We start from the raw sequence: 12,705 nt of genomic DNA, 5'->3' as shown, positions 1-12,705 counted from the left end.
ATTCCCAGGCTGGAACTCTGTGGGGCTGTGCTTGCAGTAGAACTCGCAGACTTTATTCAGCATGAGCTGGACACTCACATAGATGACTGTTATGTTTGCTAATGACAGGTGTTATGAAGGCAATCCAGAAACACAGTGTGCTTAGCGATCAGAGCGCACACAGTGATCTGACAAATACCCAAAAATACAAGAACGAGCTCTGAGACGTGGAAACTCTGTAGACTGCACACCTGATCCTATCCTAAACACAACTAAAAGCGGCTGTGGATTGCGCCTAACAACTACCTAGGCAACTCGGCACAGCCTAAGAAACTAGCTAGCCTGAAGATAGAAAAATAGGCCTGACTTGCCCCAGAGAAATTCCCCAAAGGAAAAGGCAGCCCCCCACATATAATGACTGTGAGTAAGATGAAAAGACAAAACGTAGGGATGAAATAGATTCAGCAAAGTGGGGCCCGATATTCTAGGACAGAGCGAGGACAGTAAAGCGAACTTTGCAGTCTACAAAAAACCCTAAAGCAAAACCACGCAAAGGGGGCAAAAAAAAACCACCGTGCCGAACTAACGGCACGGCGGTACACCCTTTGCGTCTCAGAGCTTCCAGCAAAACAAAAGACAAGCTGGACAGAAAAAAAGCAACAAAAAAGCAAAAGGCACTTAGCTATACAGAGCAGCAGGTCACAGGAACAATCAGGAGAAGCTCAGATCCAACACTGAAACATTGACAAGGAGCAAGGATAGCAGCATCAGGCGGAGTTAAGTAATGAAGCAGTTAACGAGCTCACCAGAACACCTGAGGGAGGAAGCTCAGAAGCTGCAGTACCACTTGTGACCACAGGAGTGAATTCAGCCACAGAATTCACAACAGTACCCCCCCCTTGAGGAGGGGTCACCGAACCCTCACCAGAGCCCCCAGGCTGACCAGGATGAGCCGCATGAAAGGCACGAACAAGATCGGAAGCATGAACATCAGAGGCAAAAACCCAGGAATTATCTTCCTGAGCATAACCCTTCCATTTAACCAGATACTGGAGTTTCCGTCTAGAAACACGAGAATCCAAAATCTTCTCCACAATATACTCCAATTCCCCCTCCACCAAAACCGGGGCAGGAGGCTCAACAGATGGAACCATAGGTGCCACGTATCTCCGCAACAACGACCTATGGAATACATTATGTATGGAAAAGGAGTCTGGGAGGGTCAAACGAAAAGACACAGGATTGAGAACCTCAGAAATCCTATACGGACTAATAAAACGAGGTTTAAATTTAGGAGAGGAAACCTTCATAGGAATATGACGAGAAGATAACCAAACCAGATCCCCAACACGAAGTCGGAGACCCACACGGCGTCTGCGATTAGCGAAACGTTGAGCCTTCTCCTGGGACAAGGTCAAATTGTCCACTACCTGAGTCCAGATCTGCTGCAACCTATCCACCACAGAATCCACACCAGGACAGTCCGAAGACTCAACCTGTCCTGAAGAGAAACGAGGATGGAACCCAGAATTGCAAAAAAATGGAGAAACCAAGGTAGCCGAGCTGGCCCGATTATTAAGGGCGAACTCAGCCAACGGCAAAAAGGACACCCAATCATCCTGGTCTGAAGAAACAAAACATCTCAGATATGTTTCCAAGGTCTGATTGGTTCGTTCGGTCTGGCCATTAGTCTGAGGATGGAAAGCCGAGGAAAAGGATAGGTCAATGCCCATCCTACCACAAAAGGCTCGCCAAAACCTTGAAACAAACTGGGAACCTCTGTCAGAAACAATATTCTCAGGAATGCCATGCAACCGAACCACATGCTGAAAGAACAAAGGTACCAAATCAGAGGAGGAAGGCAATTTAGCCAAGGGCACCAGATGGACCATTTTAGAAAAGCGATCACAGACCACCCAAATGACTGACATCTTTTGAGAAACGGGAAGGTCAGAAATGAAATCCATCGAAATATGTGTCCAAGGCCTCTTTGGGACCGGCAAGGGCAAAAGCAACCCACTGGCACGAGAACAGCAGGGCTTAGCCCTAGCACAAATCCCACAGGACTGCACAAAAGTACGTACATCCCGTGACAGAGATGGCCACCAGAAGGATCTAGCCACTAACTCTCTGGTACCAAAGATTCCAGGATGACCAGCCAACACCGAACAATGAAGTTCAGAGATAAGTTTATTAGTCCACCTATCAGGGACGAACAGTTTCTCTGCTGGACAACGATCAGGTTTATTCGCCTGAAATTTTTGCAGCACCCGCCGCAAATCAGGGGAGATGGCAGACACAATGACTCCTTCCTTGAGGATACCCGCTGGCTCAGATAAACCCGGAGAGTCGGGCACAAAACTCCTAGACAGAGCATCCACCTTCACATTTTTAGAGCCCGGAAGGTACGAAATCACAAAGTCGAAGCGGGCAAAAAATAACGACCAACGGGCCTGTCTAGGATTCAAGCGCTTGGCAGACTCGAGATAAGTCAAGTTCTTATGATAAGTCAATACCACCACGCGATGCTTAGCTCCTTCAAGCCAATGACGCCACTCCTCGAATGCCCACTTCATGGCCAGCAACTCTCGATTGCCCACATCATAATTACGCTCAGCGGGCGAAAACTTCCTGGAAAAGAAAGCACATGGTTTCATCACTGAGCAATCAGAACCTCTCTGTGACAAAACCGCCCCTGCTCCAATCTCAGAAGCATCAACCTCGACCTGGAACGGAAGAGAAACATCTGGCTGACACAACACAGGGGCAGAACAAAAACGACGCTTCAACTCCTGAAAAGCTTCCACAGCAGCAGAAGACCAATTAACCAAATCAGCACCCTTCTTGGTCAAATCGGTCAATGGTTTGGCAATGCTAGAAAAATTACAGATGAAGCGACGATAAAAATTAGCAAAGCCCAGGAACTTTTGCAGACTTTTCAGAGATGTCGGCTGAATCCAATCCTGGATGGCTTGGACCTTAACTGGATCCATCTCGATAGTAGAAGGGGTAAAGATGAACCCTAAAAATGAAACTTTCTGCACACCGAAGAGACACTTTGATCCCTTCACAAACAAAGAGTTAGCACGCAGGACCTGAAAAACCATTCTGACCTGCTTCACATGAGACTCCCAATCATCTGAGAAGATCAAAATGTCATCCAAGTAAACAATCAGGAATTTATCCAGATACTCACGGAAGATGTCATGCATAAAAGACTGAAACACAGATGGAGCATTGGCAAGTCCGAACGGCATCACTAGATACTCAAAATGACCCTCGGGCGTATTGAATGCAGTTTTCCATTCATCTCCTTGCCTGATTCTCACCAGATTATACGCACCACGAAGATCTATCTTAGTGAACCAACTAGCCCCCTTAATCCGAGCAAACAAGTCAGATAACAATGGCAAGGGATACTGAAATTTAACAGTGATCTTATTAAGAAGGTGGTAATCAATACACGGTCTCAGCGAACCATCCTTCTTGGCTACAAAGAAGAACCCTGCTCCCAGTGGTGATGACGATGGGCGAATATGTCCCTTCTCCAGGGATTCCTTCACATAACTGCGCATAGCGGCGTGTTCGGGCACGGATAAATTAAATAATCGACCTTTAGGGAATTTACTACCAGGAATCAAATTGATAGCACAATCACAATCCCTTTGCGGAGGTAGAGCATCGGACTTGGGCTCTTCAAATACATCCTGATAATCAGACAAGAACTCTGGGACCTCAGAAGGGGTGGATGACGAAATCGACAAAAATGGAACATCACCATGTACCCCCTGACAACCCCAGCTGGATACCGACATGGAATTCCAATCCAATACTGGATTATGGGTTTGTAGCCATGGCAACCCCAACACGACCACATCATGCAGATTATGCAACACCAGAAAGCGAATAACTTCCTGATGTGCAGGAGCCATGCACATGGTCAGCTGGGCCCAGTATTGAGGTTTATTCTTGGCCAAAGGTGTAGCATCAATTCCTCTCAATGGAATAGGACACCGCAAAGGCTCCAAGAAAAACCCACAACGTTTAGCATAATCCAAATCCATCAGATTCAGGGCAGCGCCCGAATCCACAAACGCCATGACAGAAAACGACGACAAAGAGCATATCAAGGTAATGGACAGAAGGAATTTGGACTGTACAGTACCAATGACGGCAGACCTAGCGGACCGCTTAGTGCGCTTAGGACAATCAGAAATAGCATGAGTGGAATCACCACAGTAGAAACACAGACCATTCAGACGTCTGTATTCCTGTCGTTCAACTCTAGTCATAGTCCTATCGCACTGCATAGGCTCAGGTTTAACCTCAGGCAGTACCGCCAAATGGTGCACAGATTTACGCTCGCGCAAGCGTCGACCGATCTGAATGGCCAAAGACAAAGACTCATTCAAACCAGCAGGCATAGGAAATCCCACCATGACATCCTTAAGAGCCTCAGAGAGACCCTTTCTGAACAAAGCTGCCAGCGCAGATTCATTCCACTGAGTGAGTACTGACCATTTCCTAAATTTCTGACAATATACTTCTATATCATCCTGACCCTGGCACAAAGCCAGCAAATTTCTCTCAGCCTGATCCACTGAATTAGGCTCATCGTACAGCAATCCGAGCGCCAGGAAAAACGCATCGACACTACTCAATGCAGGGTCTCCTGGCGCAAGAGAAAATGCCCAGTCTTGAGGGTTGCCGCGCAAAAAAGAAATAATAATCAAAACCTGTTGAATAGGATTACCAGAAGAATGAGGTTTCAAGGCCAGAAATAGCTTACAATTATTTTTGAAACTTAGAAACTTAGTTCTATCTCCAAAAAACAAATCAGGAATAGGAATTCTTGGTTCTAACATAGATTTCTGATCAATAGTATCTTGAATTTTTTGTACATTTATAATGAGATTATCCATTGAAGAGCACAGACCCTGAATATCCATGTCCACACCTGTGTCCAGAATCACCCAAATGTCTAGGGAAAAAAAAAAAGTGAACACAGAGCAGAAAAAAAAAAAAAAATGATGTCAGAACTTTTTCTTTCCCTCTATTGAGAATCATTAGTTTGGCTCCTTGTACTGTTATGTTTGCTAATGACAGGTGTTATGAAGGCAATCCAGAAACACAGTGTGCTTAGCGATCAGAGCGCACACAGTGATCTGACAAATACCCAAAAATACAAGAACGAGCTCTGAGACGTGGAAACTCTGTAGACTGCACACCTGATCCTATCCTAAACACAACTAAAAGCGGCTGTGGATTGCGCCTAACAACTACCTAGGCAACTCGGCACAGCCTAAGAAACTAGCTAGCCTGAAGATAGAAAAATAGGCCTGACTTGCCCCAGAGAAATTCCCCAAAGGAAAAGGCAGCCCCCCACATATAATGACTGTGAGTAAGATGAAAAGACAAAACGTAGGGATGAAATAGATTCAGCAAAGTGGGGCCCGATATTCTAGGACAGAGCGAGGACAGTAAAGCGAACTTTGCAGTCTACAAAAAACCCTAAAGCAAAACCACGCAAAGGGGGCAAAAAAAACCCACCGTGCCGAACTAACGGCACGGCGGTACACCCTTTGCGTCTCAGAGCTTCCAGCAAAACAAAAGACAAGCTGGACAGAAAAAAAGCAACAAAAAAGCAAAAGGCACTTAGCTATACAGAGCAGCAGGTCACAGGAACAATCAGGAGAAGCTCAGATCCAACACTGAAACATTGACAAGGAGCAAGGATAGCAGCATCAGGCGGAGTTAAGTAATGAAGCAGTTAACGAGCTCACCAGAACACCTGAGGGAGGAAGCTCAGAAGCTGCAGTACCACTTGTGACCACAGGAGTGAATTCAGCCACAGAATTCACAACAGATGACGTACAATACTACAGTGACAGTAAAGTTGTCTTAGGTTACATCTACAACCAAACAAGGCGCTTCTACGTGTACGTCAGTAACCGCATTGAGAGAATAAGAAGGTCTTCCAAACCTGAACAGTGGCACTATATCCCATCTGAACTTAATCCAGCCGACCATGCCACTAGACCTATGTCTATAAATTCCTTTGCTAACTCTTCTTGGCTTTCAGGTCCAAAGTTTCTGCTGGAACAGAAGGGAGGTGAATGTGTTCAGGAATTCTTCAGCATCCAGGATCCGGACGATGATCCAGAAGTCCGCTCCGAGGTCAGTGCTCTGGCCACGAATGCAAAACCAACCTCCACCCTCGGTTGCCAGTGCTTCAAACGCTTCTCCAATTGGATGAAACTCATTAAGACTATTGCAAGGTTAGTCCACATTGCGAGATCTTATCACAAGCCACATGGAGACAAAGACTGTCATGGTTGGCACGTCTGCCAAAAAAAATACTCACTATCGAGGACATTCCGGTAGGATAAACTACCAACAGAACACTGCACTACTATTTGTCCATTGGATTACAGTGGGTCAGAGATAGTTTGGCCTAGTGCGGCTTCTCTGATCCGAAGATGGGTTTTCCATTGGATTATCTCAGGAACTGACTTAATGTCTTGTTTAAAGTTATTATTGCATTACATGCATGTTTGGTTTCATTTTCTAGGTTGTTGGACTTTTTAAGGACATTGATATAGTGAAATCCCTTTCGGAATTTCAGACGGGGAGTGTGCTGTTCCATGTATATTCCTCAGTTTCCATGTATGTTGTTATATTTTACTCTGCTGCCACCCAATGGCCTTTTTCTGTATGGCAGCTTGTTTTTCATGTATTTCTTGTGGGCATGTCTTACATCCGGTTCAGGGGTCAAATCTTCTCTTCCTCTGGCAGCCATTTCCAGTTTACTTTCTGTTGTGAGAGGACGTGCTTTTGAACTGGGCTTAGGAAGGCATCAGTCTTTCGACCACTCTCTCATGCTGCTCACACTTGCAGACACACTTGGTGCTACATCTTACTGTACCCTGTCTACCCTGCATTTCTGGAGAAGTTCTGTATTACCAGTTATACGCTGTATGTCCAGATCTACAAAATAAACAAGTCTGGATTACACAATCCCTGGAGTGCATCATCTCTCTGGACGCTGAGCAGCATTGGTCCTGTCTGCCTCACATCGAAGAAATACGGAGGTACGTTTCTCTCTCACAACACTTATTAATCAACCACACCTCCATTCGCCTCATGTGGGGACAGAACATATCCCACTTATATACCTCAAAACTGTTGTCATTCAGCACCCAGATGTCAAGAGGAAGAGAAGATGAGATTAACTTGCATTGTTTGACTATTTAATCAATTAGCATAGTGTTTACGCCTCTGTTTTGCAAGTCAACAAGCAAGCTGGTCTGCTGGTCTCAACAACATTGTTCAATTACCCTGCGTCACTGTCATCCAGGGTAACAGAATAATATGTTACAACAACCATCAACTTAAAAGTCAATATTACAGGCTTATACGAACAAAAATCTGTTTTCTTGACCAAGCAAAAAACAAGCACACAAATTCAAAAGTCAACATATAGATAAGACTGTTCCTCCTGTCTTACTGAAAATAGACGTTGATAAGATAAAATGATGTGTCGTCAAAGTGCTCTATTCAGTTGTTTGTTTGTTTTTTGAGGGAATGGAGTCAAACTATTAAAAAAAGCTATAATAAAAATTATATAATGTAGAACAAACAAAAAAACCACTACATCATTGTGTGGGTTTCAGCACTCTGGTAGTCGTTTGTGAGCTAACTATTTAGCTCACAAATGAAAACAGCCTTTCTTTAGCACAAATAGAAAAAAAAAACAAGGCAAGGCAAAATTAATCGAACAGTCATCAACTTAGTATCACAGGAACATCTCCACCAGCTCCATCTTTCTCCAGCACACTACTACTCCATGAGCTTGCCCAGTTGCTATTTATTTGAGCTCTGACAAAGGACACTGAAGTGTGTCTGAAACGTGTACGACCATCACCACAAGTCAGCAGTCAGAGTTACTGTAGACTTTTGTGCCAGACCTGGACAACCCCAATGGCTCTTGCTATAACATGAAAATAAATATACAAACAATCCTAACAAAGTACATCAAAGCAGTCCCTCCCTTGTAGGATAAGTCTACCTACCAACAGTAGGATTGTGCAGTTCTTCAACAAAAAAGGCAGTGCTGGTCACCAGCAGCATTTATCCAGTGAGGAGTATATATTTGCGATGAGCGTTTTAAAAGAATCGGTCACGGACATTTGCAATAATGTAATTTTTTACCCAATGTAAATGCTACTGTTCTCCTGAATCTATCACTGCTTTTGTTTAGTTCATGCCCTGCGGCTTCTTTTCTCTATATGCATATTTAGTCTTTTTAGCCAATGGGGTGTGTTCCTCAAAGATGCTCCGAGAAGAAGAATTTAGGTCAAGTGCCTATGGCTAAAAAAAATAGAATTAGGCTTACTGGTAATTCGGTTTCTAGGAACCTTCCACGACAGCCACTTCGGAGGTTGTCTTCCCCGCCATAATAGGGGACAGGAACACAAAGAGGTTAAATACCCTCCCCTTCCTGCAACCAGAAGTGTTTTCCTGGACACAATAGCATGTATAGTTGCCACAAAAGTGCAGGAATCATCCAATAAGAACATCAGATAGGGAGGGAAACTGTCATGGAAGGATCCTAGAAACCAAATCAACGGTAAGCCTAATTCTATTTTCTCTAGTCACCTTCCACGACAGCCACTTCAGAGTAGTACCAACATCTAATTTCTCTACGGAGGGATCACGGCCTGCAGAAATCGTCTGCCAAATGTTAAATCCCTATTGAAATTTAGCCGGTAATGTCTGGTGAACATGTGGATGGACGACCAGGCGGCAGCTCTGCATATCTGCTCTGATGAAGCATTCCCCCTCTCTGCCCATGATGTTGCTATTGCACGGGTAGAGTGCGCCTTCAGTAAAGCAGGTGGATCCAATCCCTGTGATGAACAACCCAGGCAAATAGACTGTTTGATCAAATTCGCGATAGTGTTTTTTGCCGCCTTCTTGCCTTTGTTTCGTCCTGAGAACTGGATGAATACATTTTGATCAATTCGCCAGGCTTCAGTCTGTCGTAGGTAAAATAGGACCACCCTGCGAACGGCAAGGGTGTGGAAGGTCTCTTCCTCAGGGTTGGAGGGGTTTGGGCAAAATGAGGGCAGTACAATGTCCAGATCGCTGTGGAAATTTGAGACCACTTTACGAGGTAGAAAGGACTGATCTAGTTTTAGTACAATGCTATCCGCAGTGAAAGTCAGATATGGTTCCTGTATCGACAGGGCCTGCAACTCTCCAATACGTCTAGCCGTAGTGATTGCGACTAAAAAGACTGTTTTAAGAGTTAGGTTTTTTATGTTCATAGATTCCAGGGGTTCAAATGCATCTTTGGTTAGGCTGTTAAGCACAGTATTCAGGTCCTAATACGGAGTCTATAAGACACCCTAATATGGAGTCTAGGACGAATTCTGCTGTCATGAAGTGCTTGAACCAGCGGTGGCTGGCTAAATTTAAATCAAAGAAGGTGCTAAGGGCCGATACTTGCACTTTGAGTGTGCTAGGGGTAAGGCCAAATTCTGTAAAAAATCTAAGATTTATGCTATATTGGGACTGAAGGGGTCTGGAGGTTCTGGGGAGCACCAGGACGTAAACTTTTTCCAGACCTTAGCATAGATGGCATTGGTTACTGGCTTGCTGCTTTTTTGGAGGGTCTGGATCACTTCATCCGAGAGTCCTTTGGCTCTTAAAATTCTGGCTTCAGTAGCCATGCCGCCAGGTTCAGTCTGCGAAGGTCCGGATGCATTAGGGGGCCTTGGTGAAGGAGATCAATTTTTTGAGTTAGAAGGTAGGGACCTTCCAGGGCCATGTCTATCAGGGCACTGTACCAACTCCTCCCGGGCCATAGTGGGGCGATTAAGATTGTGGTAACTCGGTCTGTCCCGATCTTTTGTAGTGTCTTTGCCAGCATGGGGATGGATGGAAATGCATACGCGAGGTTGAACCTCCACCGTTGTGAGAAGGCATCTATTTCCTGCACCCCATCTGTGTGATAAAGGGAGAAGAATGTTTCCACTTTCGTATTTTGCCCGTTGGCAAACAGATCCACCTCTGGAGTTTCCCGTCTTGAGGTTAGGGACCAGAATACTGTTTGGTCCAGACACCACTCTCCTGGATGTATGTTTTTCCTGCTGAGGAAGTCTGCCTGAGTGTTGTCTAGCCCTCTTAGATGTACCGCTGACTGACAGAAGGTTTTTCTGTGCCCAGAAGAAAACTCTTGCTGCTATTTCCTTCAGACCGGCATACTTCGTTCCCCCTGGTGTCGTAGATAGGCTACTGTGGTCAGTGGTCACGCTGTCTGAATAGATACGAACGTGGTGATTTTAGGGCTTCTTCCACAGCCTTTAGTTCTCTTAGGTTCGAGGAACTGCTGCTGATGCTTGATTTCCATCGTCCCTGAAAGTGGAAACCCTCTATCACTGCACCTCAGCCTCTCTTGCTGGCATCTGAGAGGAGTGTTTTTAGGGGAACTGATCCCAGCTGACCTCCTTCTGAAGATTTTGCTAATCCAACCACCATTTCAGGGCCGATTTTACGTGGCCCGGGAGAAGAATGCTTTGATTCAATCGAGTCTGCCGTCTCCTGGAATACAGAAGCACGTAAGTCTGAAGGGTCCGCGTGTGAGCTTGAGCCCAGGAAACCGCTTGGATGGATGCGGTCAGGGATCCTAGCACAGACATTGACTCTCAGAGGGTCAGCCTGAATCTGGTTATCTTGCGGACAAGGTTGATTTGATGATCTCTGGGTAGAAACAATGTCCCTTCTTTTGAGTCTAGTAGAATCCCCAAGAATTTTCTCCTTGTGGAGGGATGGATCTCTGATTTTTCCAGATTCGGGATCAAGCCCAGGATCTGTAATATCTCCAGGGTTTTTGTTACATCTGTTTCCAGACGGGGGGAGGGGGGTAGATGGCGCCATAATGAGAAAGTTGTCCAAATACGGGACAATGCATATTCCCTGTTGACGGATGAAAATCATTGCTTCCGCCATAATTTTTGTAAAAACCCGTGGAGCCGATGAGATACCAAAGGGTAGGACATTGAATTGGAAATGTTTGATTTGCCGCCCCTGGGAGACTGCGAATCTGAGGAATTTTCTGTGTTCTGGGTGGATTGGTACGTGGTAGTACGGCATCCCTCAGATGCACAGTTGCCATTACCCAATTTTGTCCGATGAGGGGGGATTATCGACCTGATTGTTTCCATTTTGAAACTCCTGTACTGGACTGATTCGTTTAATGGTTTCAGGTTTATGATGATTCTGTTCTTCCCTGACAGTTTTGTTATTAGAAAGAGACGTGAATAATGGCCACGTCCTTCCTCTAGCTTCGGCACCTGCGAGATCACATCTGATTGTAGTAGATTTTGTAGATCCTTCAACAAGGAGTTTTGGAGGTGCAGAGTTTGTAGGGAGGTTATCCTCAAGCATTGTGGGGGAGGTCTCTCGAATTCTATTTTTAGTCCATCTCGTATGGTACGAAGGACCCACTGATTTGCAGAGATGGACTGCCACTGGGTGAAAAAGAGTGAACGTCGACCCCTGACCGGAGCATCGTCATTGCTTATCTGGGGTTTGTTGGGTTTGAGGGACAAGGATGTTCTTGCTCCTGCCTCCTTTGGGATAACTCCATCTCCCTGTCTTGCCTTTTCCTCTCTGTGAAGATTGGTCATGGGAGAGGCGAAAAAAGCGTTTTTTAGGAATTTTCTGTTCAGGGAGAGATTTCTTTTTATCTGCTGCCTTATATTAGTTCAGCAAAGAAAAATCTGAACGTACCGTTCTAGACAGATCTGACCAGTATCAACAAACGGAATAGCATAGCCAGCTAATGAATTCTAAAACTTAACATTTAATATGTATACCCCTAAAAATAGTACATTTTATTTAAAATCAATTTGGTGCTCATGTTTAACAGTGCACTAGATAGAAGAATTGGCATGATCTCATCCAGTCGTTGTCCCTCTCCTTGTTGTGAATTCCTGTACTTGTCAAGAGCACGACATGGGGGAGAGGAAAGTAAACCTTTTTTTCTGGGGGTGGGGGGGAGACAATTGCAACTTTGTTCCCTGTCGTGCCCCGTGTATAAGACTCCCGCCCTAACAAGGGCAGTCCCCAAGTCCCCCCCGGAAAAAAGGTTTACTTTTCTCTCCCCCATGCCAATTCTTCTATGTAGTGCACTGTTAAACATGAGCACCAAATTGATTTTAAAGAAAATGTACTATTTTTAGGGGTATACATATTAAATGTTAAGTTTTAGAATTCATTAGCTGGCTATGCTATCTGCTGCCTTATCCAAGATATCATTCAGAATGGGTCCAAATACATTATGGCCCTGGAAGGGGATGCTACACAACTTGGACTTGGAAACGAAGTCGCCCCCCCAAGATTTTATCCAAAGTGCTCTCCTGGATGAGTTGGAGAGGACGGCAGCTTTTGCAGCTACTCGGACAGACTCAGCTGAGGTGTCGGCTAGGAACCCAGGGGTAGGGAGTCTAAAATTTCCTCTCTTGGGGTGCCCTGTGTCAAATTATCCTCAAGCTTGCATAACCATACAAACAGGGATCGGGTCACGCAAATGGAGGCTATGTTAGATTTTAGTAAATTTGTGGAGGTGTCCCTGGACTTTTTTAATAAGCTCTCTATCTTTCGATCCATTGGATCCTTGAGCTGGGAAGAGTCCTCAAAGTGAAGTGCTGTTTTCTTAGT

At 45.1% G+C, this 12,705-nt stretch overlaps 1 protein-coding gene across 2 annotated transcripts in view; it reads right to left on the bottom strand.

Annotated features, from left to right (window-relative positions):
• Positions 1 to 12,705, bottom strand: part of MAST4 (microtubule associated serine/threonine kinase family member 4) — a 716,609-nt gene that overhangs the window by 586,659 nt on the left and 117,245 nt on the right. The window lies entirely within an intron of this gene.

Source organism: Ranitomeya imitator, chromosome 1 (assembly GCF_032444005.1).
Source record: "Ranitomeya imitator isolate aRanImi1 chromosome 1, aRanImi1.pri, whole genome shotgun sequence".
NCBI classification, from domain to species: domain Eukaryota; kingdom Metazoa; phylum Chordata; class Amphibia; order Anura; family Dendrobatidae; genus Ranitomeya; species Ranitomeya imitator.
The sequence above is the reverse complement of the archived record's forward strand: the minus strand, read 5'-3'. Positions and strand labels throughout refer to the sequence as shown.